The sequence below is a fragment of the Dendrobates tinctorius genome, unplaced genomic scaffold (genome assembly GCF_039654945.1).
Source record: "Dendrobates tinctorius isolate UK_male_01 unplaced genomic scaffold, ASM3965494v1 ptg000205l, whole genome shotgun sequence".
Taxonomy (NCBI): Eukaryota; Metazoa; Chordata; class Amphibia; order Anura; family Dendrobatidae; genus Dendrobates; species Dendrobates tinctorius.
In genome coordinates, this window is record NW_027361872.1 from 2999025 (window position 1) to 3020939 (window position 21915).

A 21915-nucleotide genomic window follows, 5' to 3' on the forward strand; every position below is an offset into this window, starting at 1 on the left:
ATCTGTTGCAGTTCTGCCTGTTCTTTTGAAGCTGAGCTCTGTATATCCCTCCCTACACCTCTGATTGACAGCTTTCTGTGTACACTGTGCTCACTTTATTAGGACACAGGTTGCATTACTCATAGTGACAGTAAACATTGAACAGGGATATTAAATTACAGCAAACAGAAATTGTAAAAACAGAAATTTTGGAAAAACTTTTCATTAAACAAAGAATAGCTATTACGGTACTTGCTGGAAATGGAATATCCTTTTAAGTAGTCACTCTGATTTTATTATTTATTATTTATTATTATTATTTGTTATTTTAGTATTGCATTAGTTTTCTTAATAAAATAGACAAGAATTTTGCCTTTTGTCTTTCAAAGCTTCTAACATTGATTAAAAGTTCTTATTCCCATTACATCATATTTGACCACATGACATTGCATTGTTGCCAACATCTAAACATATCTTGGAACACTTTGAGCAGTCATAAAATGTCTACAATGACCTTTCTTTGTACTTTGCAAAGTTCTTCAGTAAAAAAATATATATTACATGTCATAAAATAAAATCTGTAAGAACGTTATCTGTCCAAATATACTAAATAGGAAGAATAATACTGTACCACTGATAATAGTAAAATATAGGGATGGTCAGGAAGGTAGATATTACCCAGAATAATCTTGGAAAATAAAAATTAGCTGTCAAATGTGCTGTATGTACATGAAGAATAATAACATCCTGCATTTTTTTAGCAGTTTTTCCTTCTGCACTAGAAGCCTCAGCAGTGTCTCTTTGTCTCTCTCCCATCTCCATCCCCAACTCCATGGAAAACTGTTTAATAAGACGTTGTAAAACTTTCTAATATACTGTATAAATTTTGATTTCTCTTCACTTGCAGTAATCCTTTAGATTTTAGTGAATAACAGCACAAAAAGATCTAATACTCATGAGTCATGACTCTTGAATATGAGATGGCTGCCTTAGCGCAACCCGCATTATATTTTAGGTGCCAAAATGGCTACACATTTATTTAAATCACAGGATAATAGCAATCAAAGTAGAAGTAAGGTGGGTTAAGCTGTCTGACCAGCCAGAAATATGTGGGCCTCAGATTTTAGGTTGCTATTTCTGTAGAGTAGGTACTCTTTAAAATCACCACTGGCCAAACCTACTGAGGGGCCTCACTCCAATGCTTATGACTGTGCCCTACTCTGGAGGACGGTACCATTATAACATCCTTCGGGCTGGTGATCTACTGTTCACAAGTTTTAAAATCCTTCTGACTTTATTAATTCAGTTGTGTCCGAACCTTGGATACTCTGCAAGCCAAATTCTCGCCGTGCTTCCCTGTGTTCAATGGCTTCTTTCAATTGCTTGATGTTCATTCCCGTGTCATTCTTGATGTTATTGGTCTTCCGTTTCGATTTACCACTGACCATTCCAAGTCGCATTACATTTTTGAGTGAATTTGCCCTCATCACATGTCCAAAATAGGTTAATATCTGTATGATGATTTTACCTTTCAGGGACATCAATGGTTCTATACAGTCAAGAACACCATTGTTGGTAATCCTATCTGTCTATGAAATTCGTAGAAGTTTTCTGCAGGATCACAACTCAAAGGGATGAATTTTTCTTCTGTCTACCTTCATGAGAGTCCACAATTCACAGCTAAATGTCACAATTAGGAGCACAATTGGAGTGATCAGTCTTTGTCAGTGCTGACATGTCCTCCTTGCAACTCTATATTTGGTCCATGCTCACCATGGCTGCACGCCCTTGTACTAATCAATGCTTTATCTCTGCTGTCGAACTGCCTTTGTGATTAATGAGAAACCCAAGAAATGTAAACCTGTCGACCACTTCTATGTATTTCTTCATTACTGACCTTTAGGTGGATTTGCTTGTTGGTGGTTGTCATGATTTCGACCTTCTTGATGTTCAGATAACGTCCAATCATATATCTTACTTCTTTAAACTTCAGGGTCAGCTTCTTCAGACCCTTCTCACACTTTGCCAGTGTGGGAGAGAGGGTCCCCATCGAGTGTCCATGTCGGAACCAAGGGGACCGTCATCTGGGTTCCGGGGGGAACTGTCCCCGGGGGACAGAGTTCGGGAACGGACCGTTGTGACAGACAGATGGGCTGGGGGAGGGACCAGTATAAAGGAGGCGGGGGATTCCCTGGCCGATGAGTCAGCAGACCGGGACAGAGGCAGCAGGACACTGCGAGAGCGACTAAAAGCTAGAGCGACTTACCAGTGCCAGGGAAAACACTCACTGAGGACTCCAGAGGGACGCTCCCCGCCACCCGCAGCCGCCCAGCTCTCACCAGTGGCCGCGGCAAGTACAGTGCCGTCGGTGGCCACCACTGTCCCGCTCCGGTCCGCAGCAGGGGCAGAGCCTCTGCTGACCGCGGACTCCTCATCTCAGCCATTAGCTGCGCAGGTGGCCTGTCATCCGCCACCCCACATCGCTGCCGCTTGCCCCAGTCCGGGGGTTGCGGCCCATCCGTCCAAGGACTCCGCCGGGGCCTGTGGGGCTCCAGTGTCATCGGCGCGCCGGAGCACGCGAAGACTTCACCAACGCCTCAGCAACTAGGCCCAGCGACTACTACGCCGAAAGACCACCAACCCGAACGGCGAGGGACGTCTGAACGGCTAAGTTGACTATATAATTAAGGACCCGTAATCGGCCATACCGCGGCCCTATAGTGACCGGCTATTGCCGAAGTAGTCGTGTTCTACCCGTTTGTGTTTGCTTGTATAGAGCCCCTGCGAGGGCAACCAGTGTAACCTCCTTTTGTTGATCAGGCCGTGACTGAGGAAAGTTCCCTCTAGTCTTATAAACGTTATTCTAGAAAGCACCAAATTGTCTCGCGACTCGTCACTGCATCCTGCGCACCTGCAAGTACCACACCAGCAGGGTGGTATCATCTGTATATCTCAAATTGCTGATGACTCTATTGCCTATTTTTACTCAACTACTTAATAATTACTGCTGCACTTTTGTTTGTTTGCTCTACACATTTACATATTCCAATGACTTTATTGATTTGTGCATCACCGGATGTATTTTTGTTCTTGCATTTTTCATTTATCGTTGTCCACCATCCACTGCTTGACAATAATTGCCCTTTTTTAAGTTAATTTATATGATGGAGAACTGAGCTGTACGGAGATGTATTACTGCATCCATAAAAGCCTATGGAGCTCTACTTCTTTACACCTCTGATGTTATATGTAGACATATTCAGTTTTTTAATGGATAAATGGGTTATCTACTTTCTATAAAAAAAAAGCAGCACAAATACCGTAAAGGAAAAATATAAGTACTACTCTTCTATTCCTGCCAATCCGGTGCAGACTCTCCTTGACAGTCCTCCTGTTCTTTGTTTACAGACAGGCAGCAGACAATTTTTGTCCACTGCAGACAATCAGTGCCCATAGTGGACACATGCCACGCTATACCTGGCATCACTGCCTAGTACAGAACCATGACGCCAGTGATACTGGGTCGCCCTCGCACACCCAGGGCAGCGGGGTACTTGGTACCGGGCCGGTGTCAAGGCGGGAAGGTGTCACAGCAGCGGTGACCCGGTCCGTGGCCCTGGGCGCCCAATATCAATGGCGGAGATGTTAATGGTGTTAAAGTTTATATGAATAGTTTGTGATGCCACCCGTGGTGTTTGGCAAGTAAGATGGTAAGCCAATGCTGCATACAGATCCACTGGGACTGATGGTGTGGTGCAGCAGAGATAGTATAGCTCCCCACAGGTGGAGCTGTAGTCCCAGGGCAGTGTAGGTTCAATGGATGAGGAGAGGCGCAGAATGGTATGGATGATGTTACCCAGGTGTAGTGGTCCGGAAATAACTGGAGGACACCAGAGTATGTGGTTCCAAAGCTTTACTCACTGTTTGCAGTTCACACAACTGCCTGCCTCCGTACTGTATTCTCCAGGTCAGGGCTTCAGTCAACCTCCAGGCAGGATAGGATTCTCCCTTCCACACTCCGCCAACATGTACCTTACTGAACGACTCCTCCAATGCGCCTTTAGGTGCGAAGCACTCCAGTACTTAGTTACCCTGGAATGCCTCTCTCTAGGTGTTCCTAGTCTTTACTTGTATGACAGACAGCTGTAGCCTGCTTTGGGGACTCCACTCTGCGTCCCGGCTCTCTATTCAGTTGCTGTTGTGTCCCAAGTCTATGATGGGAGCAAGGCTTTAGCGGCTCACTACTCCTCTGGTGTCTGTTGCCGGACATAAAGATCCAATCGACCTCGGGGACTGGGCCCCGGCCTTTGCGCTCTCTGGACTGGAAGGGTTCTCTCTCTTTCTCAACCTGCTTCCCACCGTCCTTCTATTCTCCTTCGTTCCGATCTGTTCTCTCGCTCTCTCTTATGGAAGGTTAGGTTATCAATCTTATCAGTCTCTTTCTCTGGTCTTTCTCGTGCCAGCAGCCCAGATCACTTGGACCTGCTGCAGCACGTCCCTCAGACACCCATCTTCTTTCTTCTCTCTCCTCTAACCAACTGACTATTAACTTTCACTCTTCCCACTCTTTTGTATCATCTTACTCCACCCGCCTCCCAGCACATCTCATGTTACGAAGCAGGGTTTCACGAGGGGTGCTCTGCTAACCCCCAGCATAAAGCTGTTAGGTGGCCCCACCGAACTATCCTGTGTGTGGAATGCAGGTGTGGAGCGTGGTCAGGAGTTGCAACCTTACCTGGATGGTGGAGCACTACACCTTAGGAGAAGGTGCAGTACCTCTGTGGCGACTGAAGCCTCAGGGGCGCCACAATATGACACTTGTAAAAAAAGGACCACTGGAGCATCTACTCTGGATCAAGGCCACCAACTGGCTGCAGCAATTAGCTGCTTGGAAAAAAAAAAACATTGGGAGGATTGCTGGAGCATCTACTCTGGATTAATGGAGCTTAGAAGAGGTAAATCGTGTTTCTTTTATTGTTTTATGCCATTTGTTGTTTTAGTTTATTTTTTTCAACTGGATTATTACATTTTAATATGGAATCTAACAGAAATAAATCTCATGCCAGGTTCCGCTGGATGCCTGATGATGGTATTTTCTCATTTCTTATAGAAGAAGCCATCTTCTTATTACAGAGACACACAGTGTATGCTATAGCAACACACATTTAGGACTTGACTATATTTTTGATCTCAGTGCGATCCAACAAAACATCAGATTGCACTACGACCAATTTTATTCAAGGATGTGTAAGATGCCCAAGCGAGGAAGTTGTGGGTGAGCTTCTGTTCCCACTCACTTTGGCATCCTACAGACAAAACGTGTCTCAGTCCCGGTGTGCTGCTGTGTGTTGATTGCATTTCATTTACTTCAGGGCCGTGGGCCTCTTCTGACTCCAGGAATCCCTTTTCTTGAACCAGGGCAGCAATTAATCCAGGAGACATGAGGTTCATAAAAACAACAAAACTTTTACTTGGGGACTGACTGGCAGTATTTACAGGCAGATGTAGAGGATAAGGTCCAATGGGTTGTCATCTTTCCCACAGGTACCGGACAAAACTTCAGCCGTGGTGTAGAACATCCTTCTTGCTGGCTTCTCTAGCCCTAGTCAATCTTCTCCTTCACTGGCAGTATATTTGGATCTCATCTCACTCCGCTTCTTAGGTTTTAAGTCCAATTTCTCCTGCATCCTCGCAGGCAGAACGTGCCGCCAGGCCCCGACGTCTATCTTGAGGTTCCCAGGCTGGCAAAAGGGAACTTGTGCGGATAGGTTCTCTGACAATCCTCTGCTCCAAGATTTTAGGCCCACACTGTCCCCAGCAGCCCATTACCTGAGCCTGCTGCTTAACACAGCTCACAACTCCCTGTCACCTCCTGGACTTGCTAATAACACTCTAACTCTCCCACCCTCTGCTTGGCCTTCCATTACAGTTAACCTTACCTAGGCTAAACTGCAGCCCAAGGGGGTTCTACCATCAGAAACACACATTCATCCCTTTTGAGTGTTAGGGGGCAGACTATCACCTCCACCACTCCTACACATGCCTAAGTTGCATCCGATCATTGGATCGCATTTGGTCATGCAAGTCAATGAGTCTGAGTAAAAAAATAGGATGAGTGCAGTCTGATTTTCACAGAATGACAGAGTGGAGATGAAGGAGACATTTTTTTCCCCAAATTCTCCTTATACAAGAAAATTTGATCACACTATGTTCACACTGATGAAGCTCTGATCAGAATACAAGGAGCATAATCAGACAGATTTTCTTGGATGAGAGAAAATACGCTAGTATGATCGTAGCCTTAGGCAGAGTTACTGAACTTCTCTGATATTTAGACAGTGTAAATTTAGACAAAAAATTAAATTGTGCCAGTTGTATATCTTTTGTCTAATTTCCACCACCTCTTGGTTGACCTATAACGAAAAAAAAGAGAAGAAAATTCCAGTATTGATTTCCAGAATTCCAATTAATGAGGAGAGATTAAATATATATACAAAATACACATTTTATTTTGATAATTAAAACATCTATTAAACACCCATCAAAATGCATTCTTCATATTAAAAAATGAGGAGACAAAAACATTGCTAATTCATAAGCTAATGTAAAATTCAATAGTGAACGTATAAGGAATAGCAATGTTCACAAATACCACAATGATGCAATGTGTACACAAAATGTTAATAGAAATGTTAATGCATCAATCAAAACATGAGATGGTTAGACCACTCATCATATGGCAGATCGAGCAATCTAGGACACATGAAAGGACAGCTATGAAATAAATATCATTATAAGTGACCGATATAAATAAATCACATGACAAAATGCACAAGAGAAATGATTCATCATCTATTGAATCAGTACAATGTCTGTACAAGTGCCTATTGCATAATGGAGAGGGCTTCCAAGCACAAAGACAATGAGTGGTTGTCCGGGAAGGTTCTCCATGACAATAAACATGTTCACATGGATATATTGAATTGACTATCATGCAAATTGATATTTTCAATGTCAGTTCTGGTTTATACACAAGTATTGGATTTTCTTGAAATAAAGTAATTCCACGTATAGTAACTGCATCAATATGGATTGAAGATAGCATTCTAATCTGCTGATATCTGTGCCTTCAAAATCTAGAAAAAAAGCCAACAAGGAAATCTTCCATTTTCAATTCACACATCATATTATTATCGGATGACACAGTTCCTAAGTCCACCTTGCACTATAGATAACAGCACAGATCAGAGGTCCTTGATGGTGTCACATGGACAACTTTTGTCTGTTTGGACTTTACCTTGAGACAGATGAAAAGCGTTGGCATGACGTCATCACGCCGCACTCCACATGTGTTAGCCGCTGAATTTGCTGGCAAGATAGATTGACCGTAATCCTGATAAGCACCCAAGGATTTATTTATTGCTACCGTATAAATAAATAACCTAAAATCATCCTAGATATGATCATCAGTTCTTTGGTTGACCTAGCTTTCTCCAATATTATGTAACAAAATTTTGGTCTTGTGAGCTAAGTGTCAAAAACTGTAATAATGAAGTACAAGCCATGGAAGTTAGTTTTTGTTTGTGGCTATTGACACTTTTTGCAAGGGTATGTTCACATGGTACTCGTCATGGCGGGGTCAGGGTCTGTGGATTCCACAGACCCAGACACTCCTCTTTGTGACTCCATAGATAGCTATGATGATACAGGAAAGATATATATCTTTGTACTGTGTTAGCAAGTAGATAGAAAAATATTTAGAATTGAGAGTTCTCAGTGGTTGATACTTTTTAATGGCTAACTGAAAAGATGGTAACACATTGCGAGCTTTTGAGACTACTCAGGTCTCTTCATCAGGCAAGACTAATACAAAATCTGAAGAATCACATATTTATACACAAGGCACAGAAATAATGCAATAGATAAGACAAATGATGTGAAGCAGAACTATCATTATAGGAGATGGATAAACAGTTGTGGACATAAATATTGGAACAGTTCATAGATAAGGATTGAAGGTTTTATAGTCCTCTGACTGGGGTCTGGTTCTGTGTTGTGATGCCCCCACAAGGTCTGAGGAGTAAAATCCTTAATTGATGTAAAAAGACATAAATCCATGCGACACATTCATTCCTACACTGAGAGTGTCAAAGGTTGTCATGTGTTTATATTTCCCAGACTCTTCTGTCTCTATGAGATTTGAAGTTACCTTTTAATACAAGTAATTTCGTGTCCATGGTGCTGTGATCAGGAATAAAAAATGTTTGGCCTCAGGTAGATCCATTTGTTTCTTCTCTAAGGGCCCCGTCACACATAGCGACGCACCACCTTGTCAGGATCGCTGGTGAGCTGTTTGGCAGATCTCAGCAGCGATCATTGAGGTCTGATGAACTCCCTCTTCTGGTGAAGGAAGGTAGTGAGGCTGATTACCAAGCACCTGGGTATGATGATGATTACTGGGTGACGGGAATTGCTGACTGGATATAAGGCAGCCGACGCCCTTCTGCCTTGCTGGTGATCTCTCTGAGGGATTCTAGGAGACCAGTCTGATTCCTGCTCCTCAAAAGCTAAGTTTTCTGCACTGCTTTTTGCATTTGTGTTTTGTTTTGTTTTGCCCTGTTTTTCTGAATTTCTGCCATTCCCTGCTGGGGTGAGTTGAATTCCTTTTTGCTCTGTCTTCAGAAAATACCTGAGTGCTGATATAGTCTTTTTGAAGCCTAGCGTCTTCAGGGCCTTTTTCCCTATCAGCCTGTTGGCCCCTGTTTTGATAGGGTTTTTGGCGGATTGCAGACAGCAGCTTTCCTATCCTCTCCTATTTAGTTAGCTTGGGCCCCATCATTTGCTCAGCCTATCTTTCTATCTGTGTGAGTGTTTTTTCATCTTGCTTCACCGTCATTATATGTTGGGGGTTGCCTATTGCTTTGGGGTCTGCTCTGGGGCAGATTAGATTTCCCTTTCTGTCTTTAGGCTATGTAGTTCTCTGGCTGTGATCGAGGGGTCTAGGGCACCGTAGGAACCCCCCACGGCTACTGCTAGTTGTTGTTGATAGGTTCAGGGGTCTGCAATCCGATAGCTGCCAACTTCTCTGGTTTTCTGGACTTAGCTAGTATTTCTGTTTTCTCCTCCTTTGGTGACTCATTCATAACAGAATCACCAGCCATACCGCAGATCCTAGGGTACTCAATAGCAGGAAAGAATTGTAAAAAAAAAAAAAAAAAAAAAAAAGTGGGTATATTTTCCTCTATATCTCTGAGGCCGTAGGGGGAATTTTTTTTCTCTCAATGGAGATAAAGCAATTGTCTGATCATGTGGAGCAGCTCGCTGTGGAAGTGCGGGGAATTTCCGCCTACCTTGCTCATTCACATGCTGCTAAACCAAAGATCCCTACTCCTGATGTGTTTTTTGGGGATCGGTCTAAATTTTTGAATTTCAAAAATAATTGTAAATTATTTTTTGCCTTGAAGCCTAACTCGTCAGGGAGCTCCACGCAGCAGGTTAAAATTGTCATCTCTTTGCTGTGTGGCAATCCCCAGGATTGGGCGTTTTCTTTGAAACCAGATGATTCTATTCTGACTAATGTGAACGCATTTTTTCAAGCCTTGGGGTTGTTGTATGATGAACCTAATGCTATTGATCAGGCTGAAAAGACCCTGTTGGCATTGAGCCAGGGTCGAGATTCTGCAGAATTGTACTGTCAAAAATTCCGAAAGTGGGCGGTCCTTACTACCTGAAATGATAATGCCTTGGCAGCCCTCTTTCGGAAGGGTTTGTCAGAAGCCGTAAAAGATACTATGGTGGGATTTCCTGTTCCCTCTGGTCTTGACGATTCTGTGTCATTAGCCATTCAGATTGATCGGCGTTTACGTGAACGCAGGACTGCACGAGAGGTGTTGCCACCTGTTGAACAAGTGTCTGAGCCTATGCAATGTGATAGAGTTTTGTCCAGGGAGCAACGTCAGGAGTTCAGAAGGCGTAATAAGCTGTGTTTTTTTTTGTGGAGATGCCTCGCATATTATTTCTGTCTGCCCTAAACGAGAGAAACGTTTTGCACACACGTTTTCTGTGGGTGGTGTTCAACCTAAGTTTCTTCTGGCAATTACTCTGATCTGCTCCCTGTCCACATTTTCCGCCAAGGCTTTTGTGGATTCGGGAGCAGCCCTGAACCTAATGGACTTGGATTTTGCTAAACGTTGTGGATTTCCGATGACACCTCTGCGGACGCCTATCCCTTTGAGAGGGATTGATGCCACTCCTTTGGAGAAAAATAAACCTCAGTTTTGGACGCAGGTGGTAATGCGGGTCGCCCCAGACCATCTAGAAAATTGCAGATTTTTGGTGTTGCATAATTTGCATGATACCATTGTTCTGGAGTATCCCTGGTTGCAAATTCATAATCCAGTTTTGGATTGGAAATCTGTGTCTGTGGTGAGTTGGGGTTGTCGGTGTGCCCTTAGTGAGGCTCCGGTTTTTTCCACCTCTCCTCAGTCGCATGATGTTCCTGACTATTTGGCGGACTTTTATGATGTATTTAGTGAGAATGTGTCTGCGTCTTTGCCTCCTCATAGGAGTTATGACTGTGCAATTGAACTGAGCCCGGGGTGTAAATTTCCCAAGGGTCGGCTCTTCAATTTATCTGTACCCAAGCACGAGGCTATGCGATCCTATATTAAGGAGGCGTTGGAGAAGGGTCATATTAGACCATCCTCTTCACCCTTAGGTGCTGTTTTTTTTTCCGTGGCCAAAAAGGATGGTTCATTAAGGCCTTGTATTGATTATCGTGCCCTCAACAAAATTACTATTAAATATCAGTATCCGTTACCCCTGATTTCAGATCTATTCTCCAGAGTTAAAGGTGCTTGCTGGTTTACCAAGCTTGACCTCAGGGGGGCGTATAATCTTATCCGCATTAAGCATGGGGATGAATGGAAGACGGCGTTTAATACTCCGGAGGGACATTTTGAGTACCTGGTGATGCCTTTTGGGCTCACTAATGCCCCTTCTGTCTTCCAGTGCTTCATGAATGACATTTTCCGAGACTTTGTGGATAAATTTTTGATTATCTATCTGGATGATATTTTGATCTTCTCCAAGGATTGTGATTCTCATGTGGAACATGTTCGGACTGTGTTCCGGATCTTGAGGGAGAATTCCCTGTATGTCAAGGGATCGAAATGCCTTTTTGGGGTACAGAGGATTTCTTTTTTGGGATTTATTTTGTCTCCGTCAACTACTGAAATGGACCCGGCCAAGGTACAGGCCATTTATGATTGGGTTCAACCCACTTCTTTGAAGGCCCTCCAGAAGTTTTTTGGGTTTTGCTAATTTTTATCGGAAATTTATAGCAAAATTTTCTAGTATTGCCAAGCCATTGACTGATCTGACTAAGAAGGGTGCTGATGTGTTGAATTGGACTCCGGAGGCTGTTTCTTCTTTTCAGGAGCTGAAGTGAAGATTCACTTCTGCCCCGGTTTTGCGGCAACCTGATGTCTCACTCCCGTTCCAGGTAGAGGTGGACGCTTCTGAGATTGGTGCAGGAGCTGTTTTGTCCCAAAAAGGATCCTGTAACATCTAAAATGAATCCCTGTGCTTTCTTTTCCCGAAAGTTCTCTCCATCTGAACGTAACTATGATGTGGGGAATCGGGAACTGTTAGCCATGAAATGGGCATTTGAGGAGTGGAGACATTGGTTGGAGGGAGCTAAACATCAAGTCGTGGTCCTCACTGACCACAAGAATTTGATTTACCTGGAGTCGGCCAAACGCTTGAACCCTAGACAGGCTAGGTGGGCCTTGTTTTTTACACGTTTTGATTTTGTGGTCTCTTTTCTTCCTGGCACTAAGAATGTCAAGGCTGACGCTCTCTCTAGGATCTTCTTTGCTGATTCTCCTGTGGTGACCAAGCCTGCTACCATCTTAGGCGAAGGGGTAGTTCTTTCTGCCATCTTGCCCAATTTGAGACGTGTTCTGGAAGAGTTCCAGGAGGACAAACCTGAGCGTTGTCCCAGGGGAAAGTTGTATGTTCCTGACCAGTGGAAGAAGAGGGTGATGTCTGAAGTTCATTGCTCTGCATTGGCTGGTCATCCAGGTATTTTTTGTACTAGAGATCTGGTGAGTCGGTATTTTTGGTGGCCCGCCTTGTCTCATGATGTCAGGAATTTTGTGCAGTCCTGTGGGACTTGCTCCCGGTCTAAACCTTGTTCTTGCTCTAGTGGGTTGTTGATGCCTTTGCCGGTCCCCAGGAGGCCATGGACCCATATTTCAATGGATTTCATCTGTGATATGCCTGTCTCTCAGAGAATGACTGTTATTTGGGTGATTTGTGATAGGTTCTCTAAGATGGTTCATCTTGTGCCACTCCCTAAGTTGCCATCTTCCTCTGAGTTGGTGCCCCTGTTTTTGCAACAGGTGGTTCGCTTGCACGGGATTCCTGAGAACATTGTATCTGACAGAGGAGTTCAGTTTGTGTCTAGATTTTGGAGGACTTTCTGTTCCAAGCTGGGAATTCAGTTGTCCTTCTCCTCTGCTTTTCACCCTCAGACCAATGGGCAGACGGAGAGAACAAACCAGACCTTGGAGTTGTATTTGAGATGTTTTATTTCCGCTGATCAGGATGATTGGGTTTCATTTTTGCCCTTGGCCGAATTTGCTTTAAATAATAGAGCTAGTTCTGCCACTTTGATGTCACCTTTTTTTTGTAATTTTGGGTTTCATCCTCGATTTTCTTCAGGGCAGGTGGAGCCTTCTGCCTGCCCAGGTGTTGACACTGTGGTGGAGAGAATGCACCAGATCTGGGACCAAGTGGTGGATAAGTTATATCTCTCCCAGAAAAGGCCCAGCGGTTTTCCAACCGACATAGGACCATTGGTCCCCAGTTTAAGGTTGGTGATATGGTTTGGTTATCATAAAAAAATATCGCTTTGAAGGTGGCTTCTCCTAAATTTAAGCCTAGATTTATTGGACCTTACAAGATTTTGGAGATTATTAATCCGGTCTCTTTTCGTTTGGCTCTTCCTGTCACATGTAAAATCCATAATGTGTTTCATAAGTCCTTGTTGAAGAGGTTTGTTGAACCAGTAGTTCCTGGGGTGGCACCTCCTGACCCTGTATTGGTTGAAGGTAACATGGAATATGAGGTAGAAAAGATACTGGATTCCCGTCTGGCTAGATGGAGACTCCAGTATTTGGTTAAGTGGAAGGGTTATGGTCAGGAGGATAATTCCTGGGTCTCTGCCTCTGATATTCATGCCAAAAGATTGGTGCGTGCCTTTCATCGGGCTCACCCTGATCGCCGTGGTGGCGTGGATGAGGGTTCGGTGACCCCTCCTCAAGGGGGAGGTACTATTGTGAGTTCATTTTCCCCTTCACCATTGAGGTCTGATGAACTCCCTCTTCTGGTGAAGGAAGGTAGTGAGGCTGATTACCAAGCACCTGGGTATGATGATGATGACTGGGTGACGGGAATTGCTGACTGGATATAAGGCAGCCCTTCTGCCTTGCTGGTGATTTTTCTGAGGGATTCTAGGAGACCAGTCTGATTCCTGCTCCTCAAAAGCTAAGTTTTCTGCACTGCTTTTTGCATTTGTGTTTTGTTTTGCCTTGTTTTTCTGAATTTCTGCCATTCCCTGCTGGGGTGAGTTGAATTCCTTTTTGCTCTGTCTTCAGAAAATACCTGAGTGCTGATATAGTCTTTTTGAAGCCTAGCGTCTTCAGGGCCTTTTTCCCTATCAGTCTGTTGGCCCTTGTTTTGATAAGGTTTTTGGCGGATTGCAGACAGCAGCTTTCCTATCCTCTCCTATTTAGTTAGCTTGGGCCCCATCATTTGCTCAGCCTATCTTTCTATCTGTGTGAGTGTTTTTTCATCTTGCTTCACCGTCATTATATGTTGGGGGCTGCCTATTGCTTTGGGGTCTGCTCTGGGGCAGTTTAGATTTGCCCTTTCTGTCTTTAGGCTATGTAGTTCTCCGGCTGTGATCGAGGGGGTCTAGGGCACCGTAGGAACCCCCCACGGCTACTGCTAGTTGTTGTTCATAGGTTCAGGGGTCTGCAATCCGATAGCTGCCAACTTCTCTGGTTTACTGGACTTAGCTAGTATTTCTGTTTTTGCCTCCTACGGTGACTCATTCATAACAGACGTCGCTTAGTTACCCACTGTGTACCTTAGTTACCAGCGCGCTGGTGCAGGGAGCTGGTAACCTAGGTAAACAGCGGAAGTGCCACGCGGCGCTTAGAAACCCGCTGTTTACCTTGGTTACCAGCTCCCTGCACCAGGGCACTGGTAACTAAGGTACACAGCGGGTAACTAAGTGACGCACGCCCTTAGTTACCCGCGGTTTACATTAGAAACCAGCGTCCAGCTCGCTGATCGCTGGTCTCCTGTTAGCCACATGCAGCGATGCGTGCTGGCCAGCGGGAGACCAACAATCAATAAAATGTCCAGGCCATTCGAGCATGATCAGCGATACCCGGCAGGGGGGCCGGTCGATGATACCTGTCACACACAGTGATGTCGCTGGTGAGATTGCTGTTGCGTCACAAAACTTGTGACTAAGCAGCGATCTCGCTAGTGATTTCGCTGTGTGTGACGGGGGCTTTATTGTGTGGCAATGAGAATGTGTCCTGTCTGTCTTGTTTTGCATTTCCCCATACACTGTACAGATTAGTGCTACCTTCAGGGGTAATCCTGGGCCAGGGATAGCCAAGGATCCCAAGCCTGAGGGTCAGTATAGGTGCGCATCTATTATACCTCAGTCAGACCATGATAGTACTGATATACAGCATATTTTCTGCAGCAGACAAGTTCTGTTTGGCTGTACCATTAATATCCCCCAGTATAAAGGAGAACTATAGAGATTCTGTGTGCTGCTGTATGTGGTTCCACCATATCAGAGGTGGACATGACTTATGTGCAGCTGTATGGAAGTACACCCACGCTGTACACAATTTACAAGATGGCATCGATTTAATTGCACAAGAGGATTTGCACACCACTGAAGGATTTCTTTAGAACGTCAGACAACAGGCGCTCTCTGATAAATTTCTCGCTCTTCATAAATTCACTGTTGGACATGAAGGGATCCTCATACTGTTTTTGCTTGGGTTTCTCCTCTCTGTGTCCACCTTTGTACCATGTACATGAAACCTTACACTGTAGAATAATCCACCCATTTTCCCTATGTAGCTAATAATAGTGATTTTAATTAGTAAGACTCGCTTAGCGAATATTATTTACCCTATAATATTAGTATTCCATTTTCCGTTTGTGTTTCAACATTTCATCGTTCTTTACCATTCTAGCTCTGCAGGTAACACAATTAATTAATTATAACTTAATGAACTGACTTCACGGCGGTTAGCAGTACGTGTATTGGAAGCTAAGCCATAAGTAATCAAGAAACAAGACAGCATGTCCTCACTGATTACCTGGGTGGAAATATTACTCTTACTTCTGTTTTGTCCATTCACACCAGAAGATCGATATATCGAGTTTTAGCAATTTATCTTCATGCAAGTGGACGGGAAAACGAGAAACTTAGATGCTAACAAGCAATTTTTACTTTATGCAGAAATCACTAAATTTGGGGGGAGGCAAAAAAATCTTTTAAAAGATTTCAATTTTGAAGTTTGTGGAGCTAAATGTCTATTTTTGCTGTGAGTTTCATAGTCTGAATTTCATGTGATTTAAGTTATGGTTGTAAGGAAGTAGGAGGTAAAATCCCAGATGGCAGCTGTCACCAAGGTGGTTGGCCTTGACGATGTAAGTCCTGGAAGAGAATACACCAGTCACAGTAGGTTACCGAGAGAATTTTTATTGAGACTGGATTTTAGGTCCAGGAATTAGGGGCAACCAAAAAAGCCTGGGTGGGAAAGATTGCGCCCATACTTCCAGTCCAGGCATTGCAAGTCTTATAATAGGCAGCTGGGTTGGCTCAGGAGTATCTGATTTATCAGAGCTGAAGAGTGACCATTAATGATGATCAGACTGAGCCTCATCGGTGCCTGTATAGCTGTATGGGTGAGACCATGTTCTTTACTTTGCGTACCCTGAAAAAAGACAATGTTTTGTTTGTTATTTGGTTTGGGCTCATTTCGGAAGTTTATGAAGAAAAATAAAGTTTACTCTGTTTTGATATCAAACATCCGCGCATATGTGTAGCCTAGTACCTTCCGGAGAATGTGAACCCCTACAGGTCGTAAAATAAACTTTCACAAGAGGCAGCTGGTTAAATGATCTGACTGGATGGTTGTGAAATGCAGTTTCTTATGTCAATCAAAGGAAATGACTCTGATTGACCACCCAACAATCTATACAGGGTATGTGCACATAGCCACCTACTTGAATGGTGCTGTTCTTCCATACCCCTCCTTGGTCCCCTCATTGGTCTCCTGGCTTCTTCTTCCAGAGAAATCACAAGAACATTGCAGACAATCAGTAGTCAATGATTAGCTGCAGCCTTCTGAGTCTCCCAACTACTGCAGCACGAAGAAGCCAAGAGATTAGCAGGAAACAAAGTGGATCAGTGGCTTCAATCCATTAGGTGAGTATAGTTGTTTTTGTTTTTTTTTTCATTTATCCACCAATATGGGCCCATTTAGAATGAAGTGGACAACTTTTTTAACAAGGTTATTAGGAATGCACAGGGGCATTTTAAACTACGTGTAAGCACTTTCGTTTGATATAATGATACCATGTCATGCTCAGGAACCAACTTTTGGGACATATAGGGACCATGGTGTAGTGGACACTATCACTGAGCAGTATGGGATTTCCACTGCGGCCACTTGATGCCCAAATCCATTTTAATTTTTGCTTACTGATGTCCTCCACATGTATCTTATCCCTGAACTATTGCATTCCTCACATTTTGTTTCCTGACCATTACTTAAACAAAATTCCTTCTTACTTGATCTTTCACTGTGGATCTCATTTTGTTTACCTTTTAGTTTTATTTTCATGTACTCTCGATTTTCTATGTTAAGTAATACAATATTATTTCTCTAGTTATAGTTTTGTGGATTTTATGGCAACATACACTTATGGGATCTAGAACCGTTTTAATAAGCGTTAATAGATTTTCTCTGTATCAGCTGTAAAGAAAAATATCTGCCTGAGTCAGCTTCAAATAGATTTGTCCTGAGGCTTATTGCTGGGTCACAGCCTTGACCCAAAGGATCTGCCGTTGCGCCTGACCAACAACTTTTCTTTTCACTTCTAAAGTGGTGGCTTGTAATCATCTGCCATTTTTGGTGGCTTAGTCATCTGTGAGGTAGCGCTGTCATTTAAGTAGGGGATCACTCGCTTGGCAGCCACAAAATCAGATCCGGCACAGGTTTTCCATAAACACAGAACGGTCCATGCGGTTTATTAAACATCATAAACCATGACCAGCAATATATAAACGGCATAGCGTCCATGACAGAGCTTCACTCTGTTAGCAATGTCCAATATGCAGGCTTTTCATCCTCACAGTTACTTCTCACCCCGTCAGGGTTCTCTCATGGCTGCTTCTCCATACTGCAGACATTCATTCCCTGCAGGGAACTCTCAGGCACTTGCAGCCATTAAACACAGCGTCCACACGTGCTGTCAGGCAGGAAGCTCCATCTCAACGGGACCTTCCACACTGGACCAACCGGGTCCAAGCATTCACCTCATGTGACTTACCCTGGCCACATTATATGGTCCGTAGCCACGCCCACCGGGTCACATGACTATGACCTCATCACAGGTCCTTCACACACACATATACACTTTACAGTAGCGTTATTAAACACCACACCCCCTAGGTGGGTTTGTAGGTAACTAGTCCCTGACACATTGAACCAGCACCTCAGCAGTATCACTGCTGATTAACACACGCATAAATCTCCATCTCAAGGCCACCCACCTTGAGATACATAACGGTCATTCAGTATCTTGCCATTCATCCACTCTCTTGGGACATCCATACAGCACCCCCTAGTGGACACAGTGGTCACTACACCACACATCGTATGATATTTAGATCTTGTACAACATACAGTGTGCTGATAATGGAAGCTGGAAGTTTTTTAGGTTACCTGAATCTGTTATTAATAGCTTCCATGTGCAAAAAAAAAATCCTCTCTATATACTGTATAATCCAGTTTTTAACAATGGTATCAAAAAGAAGCAATAGAATTATTAATTCCTAAGAAGGAGTATTAATAACTCCTGAATAATTTCCGAATTAATGTATTATAGCCTCTGTGTTTCACAGACCACATCAAAGTTGAAAGTGCAGGAAACCAAAGAGCATATAAAATCAAATGGATGTAAACTTTTTAAGGAAACCAAATACAAAACATTTTGTATCCCTAACTATATTAATTTAAAAAAAAAGTCCTCAAATGTGGACAGTCCCAGTTGGAACAATCACTCTAATACGACTGAAGACATCTGAAGCCTCACAGTGTGCACACTGTAGGCTGTCAGGATTCCCCAGTGTCAGTGGTGACAGTGGGCGGTCACATGACCACAAGTACGTGATTTACATACTTTCAGTCACATTCTGATTATACATGCTCATTGTTGGGCAAGGCCGGGCACATCTTGTCGGAATGTGGCTTAAAGCATGCAAATCCCATACTTGTGGGTGGCTGTCTGCTGTCGCCACCGACACTGGATAATCCTGACAGCATACGGTGTGCACACTGTGAGGCTTCAGATGTCTGCAGTCATAGAGTGTGACTGCAGACTCTTAGTTAAAGACCACACAACCCCTTTAAGACTACGTAAGGACACACCTTATTGAAAAAGAGAAAAACTGTTAATTTATTTATACGTTTCCAGCATGCAGTAATAATGCAACTACTACTGTGAACGCATTAATCATATACGGAGTGTGCTATATTATATGCATCAGAGGGGAACTTTCTCTGTGTGTTCTAATAAATGTATTTATGTCCTGTCGTATTGTGGAAGAAGACAGGTTATATGTATCCCGACTTCATGTATAGGCGTCATCATGGTTTCTATTACAAAAAGCAATAGGAATGATGATTATTTTAATAGAAGCGAAGAAGAAGCCGATTTATCTTCTAAAATGCTACAAGCAAATCATGTGCTACAGTAATGGAAACCTTGTACCTCTGGCTGCTCTACCTATCAAGGGTATTTTGTTCAAGGCTATAAAACAATATACTTTAACCATTCTTCATCTGGTCTTGTGCACAATCTGCTTATGGTAATCTTCTTTATCTACAGGGTGTAGCTCGAATTCATGAGGATCCTGATAGCAAAGTCAAAAATACCCTCCCTTCTCTTCTGCAGTTTGTTGTCAGCAAACTGAACTGTAATGCAAACATAATTACTTTTACTTGAGAAGCGTCCAAAGGATCGATAATAGAGTGAAATATCAAATCTTGTGCACAAAGCATAACCTACAGAGTGAAGCCAGATAACAGAAAATCGCCATTGTATTTACTCTTTATCTATGGAACGACATTCAAGGGCAAACCCAAGGTGATTAAAAGGGGGGAGGTGGAAGTCCAAATTTATTTGATTTTACATATAGTGCTAAGGGGGAAGTGGGAATAAGTAAAAATATTTCTGTTAATATCCCTGGCAGTCTAGGAGTAGGTTTCTCATTATATGAGATATATGACAGTCATGGTCTCCTGGTCTAACCTCCTGCATGAGTCAGTGTGGGGTGGGGGGCACCACTGTTAAGTTTAGCTATCACATTACTATCAGAGAGTGAGCAGTGCACAAAAAGGCGCCGTAGCAAGAGAGAGTTGAATTTTATACAGTATATATGTTTTATTGTTACATGTTTTACATATAAATCTGCATTTTATCCTTATGGCCAGCTTGTGTCTTGGTTTCCTGGAGGTGTTACCTAAAAGCCGTCCCCGGGGATTGGGGAGGGCTGTCCTTAGGGGAACCAGTGGAAGGTTGTAAGGATATACTGTATGTAGTAGCACTTAGGACAAGAGAGAGTTAAATGTTTTGGGAATAGCTCACATATAGGGAAGCGTTAGAACATGTAAAAAGGGGAAGGACTTCCTGATGGGGAGTTCTGGAGAGAGTTCATTTGGGTTCAATCAGAGTCTCATACAGTGGCACGGTTCACATTCAAGTACAAGCTGCGATGGACCATACCAGTACCAACCTTCCAAACAGCAGTAGGGCGCACCGAGAGTCTAGCTTAGATCTCTGGATGGTCCGGGGCCTATTGCCCAGAAGAGGCATTGGAGTCCATGGAGTCCGGTCGTGGAAGAGCAAGAGGAAACAGTGGTGGTTCTCAGAAAGCTGGGTTGGGAGTCCCTAGTTCCAACAGGACCTGATGAGATGGGGAAAAGTTTGGACAGACCAGAGGCATGACCTAGAAACATATTGTGAAGTATGAAAAGGGGGCTCTGTCCCATACTGTGTGTCACAGCCAAATGAACCTGAACTGTATATCGCCTATAGATGGGCACAACGTATCCATGAACCACTCACACAAAAAATATAAAATCAACAGAGTTTTATTGAACATTAATTTTAAAAGACATATCGTATATACTCGAGTATAAACTGACCTGAGTGAGAGCCGAGGCACCCAATTTTGCAATGGAAAACTGGGTAAGATTATTGACTCAAGTATAAGCCGGGTATGCATTGTACCCTTGTCCTGGTATGCATGGCTCCCCCCGTTCCTGTTCTGGTATGCATGGCTCCCCCCATTCTATCCTGTATGCTTGGCTCCCCCTGGCCTGTCCTGGTATGCATGGCTCCCCCGTCCTGTCCTGGTATGCATGGCTCCTTATCACGTATCCTCCTATAAATGGTTCCTATTAAAAAAAAACAAAAACATTCTACTCACCTTCCTCACGCCCTCGCAGCATTTCATTGGTCCTGGCGCCCTCGCAGCATCTCCTTGGTCCCGGCGCTGACAGCTCTTCCTGTGCCGAGCGATCACGTGGCCATGCTCACTAAGGTAATGAATATTCCCTCCACGCCTATGGGAATGAAGAGGCGTGCATATTCATTACCTTAATGAGTGGGGCCATGTGATCGCTCAGCACAGGAAGAGCTGCTGGCGCTGGGACCAATGAGATGCTGCGAGGGCACGCAGGAGGGTGAGTAGGATGTCTACTGGAAGCCGGTGGCTGTGGGAGTCTCTGTGCGTGCTATAAGAGAAATGAATATTCATTTATCTTTAGGCCTCTTTCACACTTCAGTTTTTTGTCTCAGTTAAAATCCGCCAAAAAGGCGGAAAAGCGGATCCGCTCCTAACTGATGTGAACGGATGCCACAGGATCCGTTTTTTGATGGATCCGCAGAATGAAGAATTTTGAAGGAACCGCTGGCCGGGGGGGGGGGGGGGAGGGTGAGAGAGAGAGTTTTTTTTCCTCCACCAGAAAGGATTTCAGGGTTAATTTTCTCCCTGACTTCCTTTCTCCGGGCATGCGCACTGGAAAATGCGGATCCAACATCCAAAAAAACCTTGCAAGGTCCGTCCAGGCATGCCGGCGGATGAAAAAAATTTGGAAGATCCTCACAAAAACTGATCCAACAGATGGCCATCCGTCAAGATCCGCCAGTAATGCAACTCAATGGGGAGAAAAACGGATCCGCAAAAAAAAATGGAGGATCCGTTTTTTTCAAAACCTGGCGGATTTTGACTGATGGTCAAAAACGGAAGTGTGAAAGAGGCCTTAGCAACAAGCACAGGCTTTAGCCACAGCCACCGGCTCCTGCCTCTGTCACCTGCCGCTCCCCCTCCTCCGCCGTCTTTCTGGGACAATTGACTCGTGTATAAGCTGAGGGGGGCGTTTTCAGCACAAAAATGTGCTGAAAAACTCGGCTTATACAAGAGTATATACAGTATATCATACTGAGAGAAGACATATGATGTTTTTAGCAAGGCTGATAAATCAAGTATGAGAGAATGGGATGGTGGAAAGTCAAAAAAAGTATAGTATAAGTCAAAAG